The sequence below is a fragment of the Canis lupus genome, chromosome 23 (genome assembly GCF_048164855.1).
Source record: "Canis lupus baileyi chromosome 23, mCanLup2.hap1, whole genome shotgun sequence".
Taxonomy (NCBI): Eukaryota; Metazoa; Chordata; class Mammalia; order Carnivora; family Canidae; genus Canis; species Canis lupus.
This window is the reverse complement of record NC_132860.1, coordinates 6,252,193-6,270,209: the sequence shown is the minus strand read 5'-3', so window position 1 is coordinate 6,270,209 and position 18,017 is coordinate 6,252,193. Positions and strand designations below refer to the sequence as shown.

Below are 18,017 nucleotides of genomic sequence, written 5' to 3'. Positions count from 1 at the left end.
CACAAACAAATTAACATTATATACTTCAGCTTCTCCTGGGGACACTAAATTTAATTTAAATTTAGAGTATTAATTGCTGCAGTTAGAATACTGTTAAAAATGAACTAATACTAGCTAAAGTACAGGTGTGGCAGCAATGAGAAATGAGCAAATTAAATAGCATTCAACTGTGTGGGCAAACATCAATGCCTAAGCAGTAGTGCATTATTATTTAACAATGACTAGAAGATTCATCATGTAAACGAATCCCAATACAATAAAGCCGCATCTATAATCGATGATTTGATTATCAGTCATTAAAAACCAATTGGTCTCACTTAAAGATGCATCAGAGAACATACATTTGCTGGGATTAGAAATGTAGAATTTCTAAATAGAAATAAATAGATAAATAAATAAATAAATAAATAAATAAATAATAAATAAATAAAGTAGTAAAATTGCACTGTTTTAAAGATATGGAGGGCAGATAAAATTTAGTGTGAAACTAGCTCAGAACTTTAGTTCCTGTATCATATATTTTTAGAGATGTAAATGGAGTTTGAGATCATTTATTCTCTCTGCACAGACTCAGTTCCTCCTCGTCGAGCAATTTTGTGGCACTGCTAGATAGAAGCACAGCTCCCGCAGCCCTTTCTCACACGTTTCCACCGACAACACTGCATAGTCTTTCTTTCTGAAAAAATGCTGAATAATTCATTGAGTATAATTAAAATACTGTTCTACTTGAGTTGAATTTCATGGTACGTAATATTCATCTTCCTTCCAATCTCCTGCATTGGTTTTAATTAGAAAGGAAAGCAGTTGAAGAACTTCATTCACATCAAATGCAATATCCCAAGGTTTGAACATTCAACTCTTTTCCTGAGACCTAGAAACCTCTGTGAAAATGACTGCTTTCAAGAGATTAAAAAACAGAGTCAGAAACTATGATTTACTCTCATCTGTAGAAAGACAATGAGAAGACACCTGACACCTGACAGTGGTCAGGTGTGAAGGGTATTTAATAGAATGAAATACACCTTTGCAGACCTTGGTTTCTTTATATTTACAGTAAGCTGGGTTAAGTGTTTTCTGTGCCTCCACTCAGCTCTCAATCAGCTCTCGGTGTGTTAACAAATTAGAAGGCTAACAAGACAGGCGTGAATTTAGAATTTTCCAATTATACCCGATGAATTGTCCTGCCTACATTACAATAAAACCAATGATATCTATGGGGAATATTTCACAAGGGAATGATAGAGATGGAAGGATCGTCTCGTGTTTCAAGGACACAAATACTAGCATGAGCAGGAATAGACGGTAAACAGGACATTTTCGGGGTGCTAGAGAGGAGTCTATGACATTCACCATCGATAATGGCATCCCTACTTTTCTGAAGATGAATAAACAAACTTGAATGTATGAACTCCTTCAATTAGAAACAACAACAAACCCTAAGATAAACTAGGATAGGAATTTACTGTAAGGTATTAAGTACCAGAGGTACTTCGGGGGACCCCAGGAGTCAGCATTCTGCTAAGTCCTCACAGGAGGGTTGGAAGCAGACCCGGAAGGTTCTTTAGTGATTCCTTCAGTCCTCTCTCCCCTTGGCATGCCTCTCTTCCTTCTGCATTGTCTGTCTGACTTCTTTCTTCCAAGAACTAGCTTCTTCTGCAAGAGCCAGAAGGTATCTCAATTATGGCTCAAAAGATTCATCACTTTAATTCTGTTCTCTATGATGACATTCAATGACCATCTCTGGAGAGAGATGCTGCGTGGTTGATTGGGTCAGTTGCCCGCCCCCCCCAACACACACACCCAATATTAGCTGCTGTGATAAGTGGGGGTGGGATCACTGGTAAAAAGATGACTGCTTGGAGGCTCATCTCTGTGTGGAGTATGTAATTTCTAGAAAAAGGGTAACAGTTCCTGGATTTAATGAAAAAGATGTATTATGAGCATCTTCCCCCTTCAGTTTTGAGTATAAAGCTCAGTACAAAGGTGATGCTAAAGAAATTTTTTTTTTTTAAGAAATAATTTTGAATAGCTCTTTGCAATAATAACTAATTTCTCATCTACCATTATTTGTGGAAGCATATTTTGCCTAACCACACTCATTTTTGGAGGAACAATAAATGATAATCAGTCCATTTAATGGACCTTTACTATACGTTAAAATCTATCTTATGTACTTACCTGTAATCAATGTATACAGTTGTTTTATTGAACGTCCTATTTCTCAGGCACTGTTCTAAGGACTGGAGATTCAGATACATGAAACATTTCATTGCAATTGAGGCGAATGTTCACCACGGGCAGTCAAGGGGCCACTGGGAAAGTAGAGTCAGTAATTTATCTCACTTGATGTTCACAGTAGCCCTGAGTGTTGCAGATGAGTTATCTGACATTTAGCATTATTCACTTACTTAACAAGTGTCCCAGAGGGGTGGGACAGAGCCTATTTTAGAAACCAAGCGTTTCTGATACAGAAGTCCTAGCTTTGTTACAACATGGAGATATTAAAACTTGGAAGTTGCTGTGATGCAAAAAATAAATAAATAAATAAATAAATAAATAAATAAATAAATAAATAAATAAATAAATAAAAATAATAATAAAATAAAATAAAATAAAACAAATGGTTATTTGCAGCACTAAGGCTGGGACTCAGGTTTGCTGATTGGGAATCACCCTCTTTCTCTCCTTCTCCTGCTGTGAGTTTCCTCTACAGAGGTAGACAAAGAGTGCAAAAAGAGTGGATTTGGCTTTCTCGAATTCAGTTACCCAGAAGTGCCAAATCAGTTTAGCTTTTGTTACTAGCAGTGACATAAAACTTCATACCCACACTCTTCTCTACATTTACTTTTCAGAGAGAAACTCAGTTTCTTGTAAAAGTCATCCTGGCAAAATAGTTGGGATATTTTGCTATTTTGATAGTTGGGATATTTTGAATTTTTATTTTGATTTTTTTTTATTTGAATATTTTGAATTTTACTAATGTAGAGGTGGTTAAGGGAAGAAAAGTTTGATGTCATGTGTATAAAAAAAATAAGATTGATTTCAGTGACACCATACAAATAAAGAAATGTCTTTGCTTAAAAAAACCCTTGCATTTGTCTATCTTTTACACTAACAGCAGATTGTTGCACTAACATCTGCATTTTTTTCATTACTGAACACGCTCTGAAAATCAAACGATTGTCTATGATTGAGGTATGAATCTTGTTCTCTGTGAAAGAGTTGAGTTGTTAATTAGATGATACGAGTCTTATATAAGTTTTGAACTTTATATTTGTTGTTTATTTTATGCATGAATTTATTTTGCTGGAAATTTTTAAGGTTACTTATCTTAATAAATAACTTTATAACACCTTGGTAATAGCTGCTAATAACAGCTAAAATTTCTGTGAAATTACACACATTCAGTATGTCTCCTTAGTAAAACAGCAGCTAACAGGACATTCTGAGCCAACATTCTAACAGGATACACACCTATTTCAAAATAAGTTTATTTTTTAGCAATAAAAATGAAAAACTGTAAAGATTGTTTTTCTCAGTGGTTCATGATTTCTCAGTGCATTTTGCTTTCTGCCTGGCTTGATGCTCTGAGTATAATTACATAGTTTATCCGACTTCCCCAAAGTTTACTATAAGGGATTAATAAACATTCAAATACTTTGAGGTAGAATAATAAACAGCCATATTTAGAGCCATATTTAGAGCTCTTACAATTTCTATTTTTTTCTCATCATTTTAACTTGAGTATTGAGATTGTCTTAATATGTTGTCCTTTAAAGTTGAGAGATTTTTAATGCTGAATGAAATCTGGATTAGTATGATCAAGAAACTCGTATACCTTCAATTATTCTTACATTAGACAAATGAATGGGGATTGGTCACATGTCATATTTTCCTATGACGCTACAGAAAGATTGATGCCATATAGAGACATTAAAAATAATCAAATATTGAAAACAAATGAAAGCAATCCAATAACTTTCTCATGGAGGTACTATAGTCTCTGGTTACTGTGTTTGCTATATTATTTTTTCCAGATAGCACTTTTCTGTCTGGACTGAGTTTGTAAGTGAATTAGACGGTGTGAAATAGCAGCTTTTTGAAGGTTAATAATTGAATTTCTTATTTTTTCTTACAGAGCTTTGAACTGTGCGCACTGTGAAACATATTTGCAAAAGTCACCAAATAAGGTAAATGAACTCTGCTGGGAATGGATGAGAATAATTAAAAGTGCAGCCAGTGAAATTGCTTGGGCTAAAAAATCCAGCTTCCACACTTACTGGCACTGCGAATTTGGGCAAGTTCCTAACCTCTCAACAATTAGTTCTTTCATCTCTGAGGTTGGGGTAATAAAATTACAATGCCTTAGTGGTTTTTTGATGGTTCATTTAATAGCATGGATTCAGTGTTATACTAGCCAACAAGGATCATAAAGCATATTCATGCATGATTCTACATCCCCCAGCACTCATACGTCTCTACAGTTTTATATGCATTGTTACTGGTTTCTTCACTCCTTTCAAAAGGACCATGCAGCTATGGTCCTTATGAGAACTCTCTAAAACCAGAAGGCAAATTGTAGACGTAGTAGTGAATCTGGATAAAATGTAAAGATCTCTGATTTCTGTGACTTAATCAGTTCACTCACTACTTTCTCTTCTCTTTTTTGATATGACTTGTTACAGTTTCAGTTTTACATGTTTTTTCAGTGAGATTTTAATTAACCACCTTGCTGATTTCGTATGACATAAATGTTAGCAATAACCAAAGTGATGATGATAAGAATTATAGCAACTTTTTACAGAAAGCCAAATTACCTAAAATTAATTTATAATCGTATACATTATTTCATTAATTCATTAACCAATTCATTAATTAATTGGTCTAAACCATAATTATCCCTATTTTATAGAAGAGAAAACTGCATTTTGATTAGCTTTAAGTGTGACAGGGTAAGAAAAAGTTTTGAAACTTGAAATTATCTACTGAGAGGCCAAATCACTTTCTGCTTTGCCTTATTGGTATAAGCATGCTTCGGAAGTTAGACTTCCATAAGTTGCCCACATCCATTTTTATGTTTTAGATAAAAATAACAGACATCATGTTTTTTTCATTTTTTCTCCAAAAAGAATTCAATATTAAAATTCATATCTGCCATGAAAAGAGAGAAAGAGATCTGCAGGCAAAACATAACATCTTCGTAGTAAAATGTGAAGTATTTAATTCCTTTCTATTTAAAACACTGTCCATTTTTGCAAAATATTCATTGTTTTTTTCAATTCTTTAAAAACAACAGGTTTTTATAAAATGACGGTCATAATAAGAAATGATATCTGAATTACATTCTCTAGGACCCTAAATCTTAAGAACGCCAAAAGGGTATGATGTATAATTCATTCTGAAAGGATTTTTATTTCAGTTAATTTATTTGAATAAATATCAAATATTAAAAACCTAGATCCTTTTCATGTTGTTTGCATTTTGTTTTTACTTCAAATTTGTGCAGAAATCTGAAATTATTTTCATACAAATTCAAGTGTTTTCCACATGATTATGAAGATAGATTTTTAAATTAACTCAGAGCTCCTGAATTCTATTTAAATGGAAATGTGCTAATGTGTTTTGGCTTTATAGAAATAGACTTTTAGAAATGTCACTTCTGGATCTTTTGCATTCAAAAAGTTATGAATTGGCATTTCTTTTATAGATGCTTCAATTTGGCAGAATAATATCATTTGGCAATACAAATTTTATAAGTATCCTTCAATTTGCTACAATTGTTTTATATTGACAGTTACATATATAGTGTTCCCCCGGTGTATTTAATATGATGTGATTTTTTAGTTTTATCCAAAAGAGAATAATTTATTAAAAGCAAAAAAAATTCATTTATACTTTTGTTACAAAGTAAGATGGACTAAGCTAGTGGCAGATTATAACCCCACCAAAAACAGCAAAAACTGTTTGTAATTATTTGTATGAGTAATTATTTGTATGAGTATAATGCTTAGATGCTGAACAGATAAAAATTGGGGAAACTAAACCACTATAGTGGCAAGAATCTTAAAAAGGTATATTTAATTCAGTAGCCATTTCTCCCCAGGGGAATTTGCCGATTCTTTTTACTCCAATGGCTGAGATTCAAATTTTGCACTTGTGTAGGGAGGTTGAAAGGGACAGTGAAAAGAAGCAATGCTTTTTGAAGACTTTGGCCTTGGTTCATGCTTGTGTTTACTCAGGACATTTGCTGAAACCTGGGCTGTATTTTACGGAAACTAAAAAATTGAACATTACTAACATACCAAATCGAATTTCAGCAGTCTCAGGAAATACAAATTAGAGGTTGGAACCTATTATAAGGAGGAGCCTTATAGACTACCCTGGGCTGTCACTTCAATATTATGGATGACTAGGGACAAATTAGTGGTAGACTGAAGCTCATAGTATTAGGAACAGTACTTGCCTCATCACATTCCTGAACTGATGGTCATAATCTACCACCACTCTATTAGCCTAGCAGAGAGAGTTGCAAACCCTCTCTGGAAGAGTGTAATATCTATAGCCTTTGTTACTGGTTTTATACACCATTTCTGATGATCAAAAATTACCCTACATGACAAAACACAGGAGAATATAAATGAAAACCAAGATTAAAAATAAACAAAACAACTGCAAATGATATAAGTTTAGGTGGTAGATGGCAAGGAATTTAAAATAAGTTTGACCATAGGAACAAATAGAAGTAAAAATTCTAAAAGATGAAGAATCAGAATCTCAAATAAGGAACAAAATGCAAATTCTAGAATTAAAAGACACATCATATGACATGAAGATCATCTTTTCTGGCAAGAGAATACATGGAGCACCAAACAGAAAAAGTGAACTAAAAGAATTATCAATACAAAATGCCAAACTAAAACACAGAGATAAGAAATAAAGGAAAATATAAGAATGAGTTTGAGAGATAGGTGAGTAAAAGCGTAAAGGTCTAACAAATGTCTAAATGGAGTCCCTGCATAAGACAGAAGGAAAATAGAGCAGAAATAATACTTGAGGAGATGACTGAGGCTCTGTGAAGTTCAAGACCAACAAATACAAAGACTATAACGCACAGGTGCATCACATAAGAATGTTGAGAAACCGAGATAAACAATTCTTGGGGTGCCTGGGTGGCTCAGTTGGTTAAGCATCTGGATTTGGCTCAGGTCATGATCCCAGAGTCCAGGGACTGAGCCCCTTGTCGGTCTCCCTGCTCAGTCAGGAGTTGGCTTCTCCCTCTTCCTCTGCCCCTCCCCTCTGCTCATGCTCTCTCCTTCTTTCTCTAATATTTAAAAAAAAATTCTTAAGAGTAACCAAGGTGGGTGTGAGGGTGGGGTAGATGGAACACAATATGTTAAGGGAAGAACAGTGAGACTTTAAGGGGACCCTCCAACAGAAATTATGGCAACAGGAAGACATTGGGATAACATTGAAAGTGTCAGAAGAAAATAACTGGCAATGTAAATTTTATACAAAGCAAAATTATCCCTCAAAATGAAGGCAAAATCAAAGTGTTTTCATACATATAAAATTCATAATTTACTGCTAGTAAACCAAACTAAAGAAAATATTGAAGACAGCTCTTGAGGTAAAAAGAAAGTGATTCTGGAGGAACATACATTGCAGAAAGGATATAGAAAAAGAACAATGCAAATGTGTAGGCAAATGTAAATATATAGACCCAATATTGAGACTATTAAAAATTAGTGTTAGGGTCACCTGAGTGGCTCAGCGGTTGAGCACCTGCCTTCAGCTCAGGGTGTGATCCCAGGATCCGGGGTCAATTCCCACATCAGTCTCCTTATGGGAAGACTGCTTCTCCCTCTGCCTGTGTCTCTGCCTCTCTTTCTGTTTCTCTCATGAATAAATAAATTAAATCTTTTAAAAAAAATAGTGCTAAGTAATAGAAAATATATAGTTGATTTCTGCCTCTTCTTCCCAGCACAGAGCTTCTAAAACTCTCACCATTTCCTAAGTGATAAGAGCACTAGGACGATCTGTTGTTCTAATTGTTGGTCTTTGACCTTGGTTCATGACATTGAGCCAAAGTCTTTGGAATTTCCTGGATGGTAGCAGCATCTTTGGTTCTAATGAGATGTCTCTTGGTGGGGTCCTGGATGGAGACTGACTGGGTCACCAGAAAGATCAAGCCATGATTAGAAGCTTAGAACTTTTAGCTGTACCCCACCCTATATTCTCTGGAGAGGGGCTGGAAAGAATTAATGATTGATCATGTATACCTGATGAAGCCTCCATAAAAAATCACCAAAGTATGGATTTTGCAGAGCCTTCTGGTTGCTGAACATATGAGGTGCTAAGATTGGTGCTCCTGGAGAGTGTATAGAAGCTCTAAGCTCCTTCCCACATACCTTGCCTTATGTATCTGGATGTTCATTGGTATCCTTTATCATATCCTTTTATAATAAACTGGTAAACAGTAAGTTAACTGCTTTCCTGAGTTCTGTGAGCCATTCTAACAAATTAATCAAAACTGAGGATACAGTCCCAGGAACCTGTGATTTGTAGTTGATCGGTCACAAGCACAAGTAACAACTGGGACTTAACAATTGGCATATGAAGTAAGGGGAGGCAGTCTTGTGGAACTGAGCTCTTAACCTGTGGGAGTGGTGCTATGTCCAGGAAGATAGTGTCAGAATTAATTTAACTAGAACACCCAGTTGGTGCTACAGAGAATTGCTTGGTATAGGAAAAGAATACTACACATATGGTTTCAGAAGTGCCAAGTGTGGTATTAGTGTAAGAATAGAAGAAAAACAAGGGGAAGAACTGAGTTCTTTCCATACAAATATTAATATCTTGTGTATGTGTGTGTGTGTGATTTAACATTTTATTTTTAAGTAATTTCTACAACCAGGATGGGGCTCAAGCACACAACGTCAAGATCAAGAGTTGTATGCTCTTCCAACTGAGCCAGCCAGGCGCCCTGCCCTGTTTTATGTGCTTTAAATGCAGGTCTACCTATTATATATGTTAACAATAATAAAAACGTAGGAGAGGTAAATAACATTAAAATGTTTTAATTTTTTAGCATTACCAGGAAAAAGAGTAAAATTTTTTACTGGATTTAATAAGTAAAAGGTTCATGTTATAATAATCTTTAGGGCCACTAATAAAAATTGAACAGATTTTATAGCAAACAGATTTATAGAGGGAAAAAATAAATAAAAAAAAATAAAAATAAAAAATAAAAAAAAGATTTATAGAGGGAGAAACTTTTGATTATTCAAAAGAAGGCAAAGGTAATAAAATTAACATAAAAATAGCTTTGTCTAGTATAAAATAAGCAAAAGTATAGTTATGATCCCACCTTTAGCTGTGATTCTGTTACATGTAAATGGACTCTATAAACCAATTGAAAGTAAGTTAGTATAAGCAAGTATATGCTGCTTATGAAAGACACATCTTAACTGTAAGTTGTAACGTTCCACCTAGAGCATCATGTGGTTTGAGATACGTGCAATTAAATGTGAGCCTCTGTGCCAGAAGCCTGCAGAACGGTTAGGAAGTTTCACAAGAGATGCATACAATCATAAGGCATGGTAGAGAATAATATAAGCCATGAAATGCTTTGATAAAATGCTAGAGAATTACAAAGGAGAGAAAAGTTTCCTTCTAGCAGGGTGGAAAGGATTAAAAAAAAAATATATATATATATATATATATACATATATATATAATATAATTTTAAAAATGTCCCCAGAACCTTGCTTTTAAAAAATGCATTTAAAAAATGTCCCCAGAACTTTTCTTAGTGCTGAGCACATAGTACACGCTCAATTTTTGTCACATGACTGTATGATTTAGGGATATGGGTCTGTGCGCCAAGAAGAGCGTTCATTCAGAGAGAGAAATAGGTCAAAATAATCTCAGAAGCAAAAATACGTGAGGCAGTCATTGGTGAAAATGTCTATCTGTTTTAAGTGGGAGAATGAAGGGTACGGAGGTATGGTAAGAATGAAAAATCCAGAGAAAATAGCACCATGCTAGGATGTTTTATGGATTCTCTGTCCAGCAGAGGTGGAAAAGGAAAAAATAACTCAAACCGATTTTATAAGAGCTTTGTTAATAATACACACCCATATAATTCATCCCATTAAATTGTACAATTCAGTAGTTTTTGCTCTATTTACAGAATTGTGTAACCATCACAACAAATTCCTTCCTCATTTAGTCATAATACCAGTGTCTCAGTCTTATGATAATTAAACAACATGGATACAAATCACCCAGGAAAGCATGTTTAATAGCTCCTATTAAACATTGCTTAGTAAATGTCAGCCACATATTGGTATTCAAGTAAATTTTAAGCGACAGAGAGAAAGTCTATGAACTGTCCTTCTATAGCGATCTGACCCTCGGACTGCCAGTCATTAAATTTGGAGCAGAATTGTTGACCCATCTCAAATAATGTTCGGGAAACATCTATAAACCAGCAAGTCAAGTTCGACCAGTCATTGAAAAGTGAATCTGCAGGACACAGTCAGCCATCAAATCGAAGGAACTAGACAAATCGACAGCATACCCATGGAGGAAGGGGTTCACTACCAGGAATTGTTCCACCAGCAGAGGTCAAAGATGAGACAGTCCTTCAGGGCCTCCCACGGCTTCCTCGTGGTTCAAGTGCATCCTCTAACCTGTCCCTCAACAGGCTAGAGATGAAAGCTTTCCCAGTGCTTTTTCTCAGTGAAGCTCTATGGTCTTTGAATTTCAAATATAAGAAGAGACAGGTGCAGCTGCCCACATTCAGTGGCTGATGGTTTCAAAAGTTTTTGAAGTCTTGGTTAGAACATAAGCAACTGAAAAATGTCAGTGAAATAAAGGACAGAAAAATATATACATTTTAGTTCAGTTGGAACTCTGTGTGTATGTATGTGTGTGCGCGCGCGTGTGTGGGATTGCGTGCTTACACAATGGCATTTAGGGACACTCATGTTCTTCCAGTGATTGCTAAGAATTTACTGTCCCCTCCACGGAGAATACGTGAAAATATGTGACGGAGTATCATTGAGAGATCACCCGGTCTAGCCCCACTTTTCAGTGTGACTTTCCGAGGTGGCATAGAGAGCTGCAGAAAGAGCAATATATTAGAAATCAGCTTAAGGGAAATGTCTGGATTTGCAGTATAAGGAGCTCCATAACCCATGATCCCAAGGAAACTACCGTAACTCTCCATTCTGTAACCGAAAGTTATGAAAGAACAACATTTAATGTTCTGGAAGTTGTCCTAGTGACAGAGCGAAGATGCCTTTTATTGACACAGATCACAGATGCAGTGCATTAAGAGATATATAGGTTTTTCTTAATCACCTGGGAAGAAGAAAAACAAACTGCATTTATTGGATAGTCACTATATTTCTGGCAGTGTGGTACGTGTTTTTAATATATGTTGTTTTATCGAAATCCCACAAGAGCTCCAACAAGTTACTGCAGGTTAGTTGATTTCATAACTTCCACTTGAAAGGAGAGATGCATGTATTCATTAACTAGCTATATTAATTGACCATGTTCTATACACTAAGCATGGGGTTAGGTCTTGGGGACACATTGCCCAGTGGATGAATACCACTGTTATCTTCATGAATCTTCCCGCGTAGCCAGGGAGCAAAGGTTTAACAAACACACAACTAGTGATATATTTATAATGGGGCCTCTGTTTTATCACAAATGTAACAAATATGTGATATATTTATAATGGGGCCTCTACTTTATCACACATGTAACAAATATATCAAATAAATGGACTGCCTAATATATGCTAAGCTCCATTCTTACCTATGTAAGAATTTCATATATCTTACATGAGAGCTGCCATGTATCTGACATGTTTTGTGAGTTAGGTACCATTAATAACCATATTTTATGGGGTATCTGGGTGGCTCAGTGGGCTAAGTGTCTGATTCTTGGTTTCACCTCAGGTTGTGACCTCAGGGTCGTGAAATCGAGCCCCACGTTGGGCTCTGTACTCTTTGAGTTTCTGTCTCCCTCTGCCCAGCCTCTCTGCATTCTCTCTCTCTCAAATCTTTGGGAAAAAAAAAAAAAAGAAAGAAAGAAAGAAAGAAAACATGCTTTAAAGTTGTTGAATTCAAGGTCCATGGAAGTTAATGACATACCCAAGATCTTACAGAGCCAATATATGGAAAAATAAGACTTTGATCCTAGAAATATTGTCTCTAGCTTAGATGTGTGTATATTATGCCCTCAACTCCACAGTGGTTGCCCCCACCATCCTTGCACAATTTATAAGCAGCATGGCTGGAATTTAAACCCTGCTGTTCTGACTTCAGAACATATACTTTGAACCTCTGTACCCCTCTGTCAATGTGTAAACAAGGAGCGGAACAAATAGTCCTCGGCGCTGTGATAAATAGAAGAAATCTAATCCGGAAAAGGTGTCAGTCAAGCAGAGCCACTAAGGTTGGGGCAGATGTGCAGTGACTGGTTAAGAGGGGAAACATTATGCGTGGAGAGTGGAAACCGGTTATGGGAGTCCCACAAATGGTGATAACTTAAGGCATGAAGGAAGGTCAGTGCAGCTGGCAAATGTTAAGTGGAGAGATATGGGTCTAGAGAGATGACTTGTGCTCAGCTCATGCCTTGAAGATTAAAGAAAGAAAGGGGAGGGAGCACCTGGGTGGCTCATATGGTTGAGCATCTGCCTTCAGCTCAGGTCATGATCTCAGAGTCTTGGGATCAAGCCCCACATCACGTCAGACTCCCTGTTCAGTGGGGAGTCTGCTTCTGGATCTCCCCACTTCCCCCTCATGCTCTCTCTCTCTTTCTGAAATGAATAAATAAAATCCTTAAAAATGAAAAAAAATAAAAATAAAAAATGGAAAATTTACCATCAGTTTTAAGTAGTCAATAAGGAACTCAGTTTCTGATATTCAAACTAATGTTCCATTTTCTCAATAATTCTTGAATTCAGCTTCTTGTTTTTCATGATTCTGCAGGTGCTCTTTCAACTTTTAATTGTGAGAAAAATTACAGAACTAGGGACTTCTCTTTCTACCTCAGTAGGTGTAAGAAATCTGCATATTGGTTCGTATATTTAGAGTTTTCAGCGAAAAGTCTTTAACTGATGGTAATTTGTGAATTGGAAGAAAAGAAAGGTCTTGCTCATCTGACAAGAACACTTGGTGAGTAATCAGATATGTTCTGCATAAAGACAGATTGCTGGACTTGAAATTATTTTATTGCAACTTTATGTAACGAATATATTATTTTATGACCTGTCAACTGTTTAGCCATAATTGTAATTTCTATATACAGAACACTCATTTTGTCCTTCCAAAAGAGCATCAATTACATTTTTTAGACAAACTTCGCAAGAATTCTAATTAATAAGTGGAACTACTTCTTGTCTGCCTTTATAAAATACCCTTAAAAGTCAGCCCTCCTGGCAATAAAATAGTTTATAATTAGCAATTCAGATCAGCCATCATAAAATATTTCCATTTTCTTTATGTTTGAAATTCATGCAATAAGTGTGATCAAGCAAAAAAAAAAAAAAAAAAAAGAAACTAGAGATGTGCTAAAATACTTACAAAATATTATGTATCAGATATTATCCTAACTTTTTGGGGTTTATGTTTGAATGGTATTTTGAAACAGAATAATTTCTGTATTAAAAGTGAATACATGTTCACAAACATACACACATTTTGGAAATGACAGTTTAAATAAATACCAGATGTGAAATTAAAGGGTGACTTGGCATCAGATTTGAGATGGGAAGACTTTGACATAGAACTGAAGAACACCATGGGCTGTAAAAGAAGAGGTATTAGTGAAGTATTCACAAAAATGTGTCTTTGAAAGTAGGTCTTGACACATGTAGAATCCATGTAGAATCCAAAGCTGAATCTATCTCCCTTTTATCTGCCTCTGTTTCAGCACATTTCTCCTCGAGAAGATCCAGCCAGATTGCCCACTTCCTGCTCTTCTTCATCTCAGTGCTCTTGTAGGTTTTGTCCTTTCCACTTTTCCTCACATGTGAGCTTCTCACATTGTTTTAAATTCTAGCTCCAAAGTCCCTTTCGTTGAACTTTTCCATCATTCTTTCTCTTCTCAGCCATTATTTTATCATAGTTGTTACAGTATAACTTTTTACTTTTTCTGCAAAGTTATGATATTTATTTAAAAGCATATTGTCCCTAGTTCTACCTTGGAATATAGGAAACATGTTCTAATCATCTTTCATTTAGTGTTTACTAAATGTTTGCAGAAGGAATTCAGGATGAATTACATGTTTACAAGCAGATGAAGTAGAGCATGTTCTAGGGGTAGTGGATGCATTGGCAAAGGGATGCCAGAAAGCACGTTGTGTCTGCCCATGGCTATTTACCCAATGTGTTAGAGAAAGTTTGGAGCGGAGTACAGGATCTGGGGCTCTAGATCATGAAAAGTCTTGTTTGCTTTGCTGATATGTTTGGCATCCTGTAGACAAAGAGGAGACCTGGAAAGACTTAAACCGAGAAATGAGATAATTAGATTGTTGTTTTGGTGAGAGAACCAATTGGTGATACGGATGATGAGCTTTATTACGAGACAATGGAATTAGGAAGGCTAACTCAAAGTGATATTTTTGTTAAAGAGCAAATTACTGAGGAAGACATTTGGAGGATATCATGCACAAGTCCTTTAGAGGATATGTTGCTGAAAAATCCGATGTAGTCTTTTGAATGTGATTGGATGGCACGTTGTACTGTACCAAGTGATGTCTTCTGTGATGCTCAGTTGAAAAATGTAACACTGCTGTTGGACAGCACTGTGTACCCGGCTGGGTAGCACAGTTCAAGAGGAAAACCTGTAGTAACTTTTCTCCACCACCAGCCACCACTCTCCAACACCTGGATCCTATCTTTTTTTGGGCAAGGCAGTAAGGAAAATTCAATTTGGTACTAGAGCTGTCAGGTGAATTCAGCTCTCCTTTATTATCAATGTATGGAGTAATTAAGATGCCATTATCATATATAGGGCTTTGCTTTGAAACAGTTTCAATACACCTTTTTTGTTAATATATATGAATGCACCAAATTCCTTTTTATCAAAATAAATTATTTCTTGAAAGAATGGCCATTCCTTTATCTCTGTAGTCCTAGTAAGTGACACACAGGTAAGCAATCCCTTCATAATTGTTTGCTGAGTAAGTGAAGACCTTGAAAGGCAGGTAGAAAGCTGAGTACAGAGTGAAAAAAGAAAGATATGTAACTGCTTTGTGATTTCTTTACAAACACATATAAAAAAAAGCATTTGTTTGACTCATTATTTTTCCCAATGTCTCCTTTAAAGAAATTATTTTTGTATAACATTTGTCAATATCTTTAAATAAAGGTCATGCTCCAAAAATATAGTAACTTTCAAAATTTAATGGCTATGCTAGTCCAAGTTTAAAATATCTACTTATCACTTAAAATAATTGTTGCTTCAAAACCTAAATATTCTTTTCCTTTTATTATTAATTTGGCAAATATTTATCATAGGACTACTGTGTCCCTCATGTTGCTGTGATGATAATGAAAAGTGAGAAGACATAGTAACTATTTCCGAGTAGTTTATGACTTTGCAAGGGGAGAAACAAGCACATAAAATTTTCATTACCAGTTGGGTAGTAGCTTCATTTCCTAGGGCTTCTATATTAACATGCCACTGAATAGGTAGCTTAAAGAACAGATATTTATTTCCTCACTGTTCTGGAGCTTACAAGTTCAAGATCAAGGTGTTGGCAAGTTTGATTTCTCCTAAAGCCTCTTCTGGTTTGCAGGTGACTGTGTTTTTCCATTGCTGTCTGTCCCTCTGCATGTGTGCATTTCCTATCATTTTTGTGTCTGAATTTCCTTTTCTTATAAGGACACCAGTCATATTGGACTTAAGCCTATTCTAAAGACCTTATTTTTCACTTAAAGATCTTATGTCTAAATAGAGTTACATTTTGAGGTTCTGGGAGTTAGGACTTCGACATACGAAATTTAGGGACACAATTTAGACCACAGTAAGTAGGAGATAGGATTTGGCCCACCTAAAAGATCCAGTCTCAGACTCAGACTCTCAAATTAAACCCAGTGTGGACAGATACTTATTTTTAAAGATTTTATTTGTTTACTTGAGCAGGGGAGGGGCAGAGGGAAAGGGAGAGAGAGTCTTAGCAGAATCTGTTCTGAGTGTGGAGCCCAATGGGGGACTTGATCTCAGGACCTTGAGATCCCAACCTGAGCCCAAACCAAGAGTTGGATGCTAAACTGACAGCATCCCAGGCATCCCCAGATATTTATTTTTTAAGCAAATCATAATGATAATTCTATGCTGCTGCTGATATTTGCATGAAAATATATTTACAGATTTCTCCTCTCATTGACTCTACTGTCTGGTCTAATAGGAGACATAATCATTTCTATAGACCCTAATAGAGATGTCATGAATAAAAAAGATCATGATTTTACAAAAGCATCAATGCCTGCATCAGATAAGTACACAATTCTTAAAAAGACATTTTTAATCTATGAGGAATGAGGACAATGAATGGATGGGTGGCAGGATGGTGTCTGTCAAATACATCTACAGAAAAAAATACTCTCCAATAGGGCTCCTGTAGGACACCCACCTACATCCTTCCATCAAGAGATGAGCAGGACTTTGTTTTCCAAGGAATAGACATTTATCCTCTATGGATTTGCTTTCCTTGCCTGCAGTCTTTCTTCCAAATCCACCATCTGTGATCTTAAGGAGTACCTCATTTCATACAATATAGTTCCCGACCACGAAATTTGTTTTATAGAATATAAATGCAGAGATGCCTATGAAAATTATTGTTCTTATGATCCCCCATCATTCTGAAACAACTGGCCTAATACAATTATGCCATAGCCTTCTGAAATGCCAACAAGACAACTAAATCCTGTGGGGCATGGGTACTGCCTCCAGGATGCCATATATAGTCTACAGCAGCAACCAACCTATGGTGCTATTTTTCTCATAATTGGGATTCACAAATCTGGAAAACAAGGGGTGAAGGAGAAATGACTTCTTGCTGTTACCCTAAAATCCACTAACATCATTAGTGTTGCCCATACTCACATTCTTTGGGCTTGCTTGTTGTAGTTCCCAAGGGAGAAATGTTTAAACCAGGGCCTACATCAATAGTTTCATTAAACTCAGAATTAAAACTACCACTTGGCTTCTTTGGGCTCCTCATATTAGTGAATCAATAGGCAAAGAGAGTATTGGTGTTTTGTCTGAGGTGATTGATCCTATCAATGAGAAATATGGCTGCTAAGATACAATGGGCTAAAGAGAAGTATGTCTGGAATGCAGGAGATTCTCTGGGGTCCCTTTTAGTCTTCCCATACCCAGTGGTTAAAGTTACTGGAAAAATGAAAACAATCAAATACAAGAGGGACTCTCAGGACCTCAACAAAAATCCTAACTGGACAAGGTACTTTGCTGAAGCAAAAAGTGGGAAAACAGTGTAATTATAAATATCAATTATAGTCATGTGGCCAGGGGCAGAAATGAGAACTGTGATAGTTATGGATAGTATTTCTCATTTTATATGCATATACTTACTTGTGTATATGTTAACTTCTTAAATCTTTTCCTCTTATATTTGCCTAACATCTAAAATATTAATGATACTAATAAAATTAATAGTAGTTAATAATGAATCATAGTTTGATTGATATCAAAGACGAATGTGATTGAGGAGGGATGAGCATCACTTAAGGATGAATAAAGGGTATTGTATCTCATTTTGGGGAGAGGGTTGTGCAAGGGACAGTTGCCTTATGTTGTATGGAAGCAGAATTTTGCTATTGTTTTACATATACATTTTTTAAAGATTTTATTTATTTATTCACGAGCGATGCCAGGGCGGGGAGGTGGTGTGCAGAGACAAGGCAGAGGGAGAAGCAGGCTCCATGTGGGGAACCCGATGTGGGACTTGATCATGGGACTCCAGAATC

General features: G+C 35.9%; 1 protein-coding gene and 1 long non-coding RNA gene across 3 annotated transcripts in view; one reads left to right on the top strand and one right to left on the bottom strand.

Moving 5' to 3' along the window:
- LOC140614659 (uncharacterized) overlaps window positions 1-18,017 on the top strand; it is a 273,756-nt gene that overhangs the window by 144,259 nt on the left and 111,480 nt on the right. For both annotated transcript variants that reach the window (XR_012015456.1, XR_012015455.1), the window contains one exon: window positions 4,139-4,190. This is a non-coding gene — a long non-coding RNA (uncharacterized lncRNA). The remainder of the gene's footprint in view (window positions 1-4,138; window positions 4,191-18,017) is intronic.
- The window catches only part of SVIP (small VCP interacting protein), a 211,685-nt gene that overhangs the window by 151,376 nt on the left and 42,292 nt on the right, over window positions 1-18,017 (bottom strand). The window lies entirely within an intron of this gene.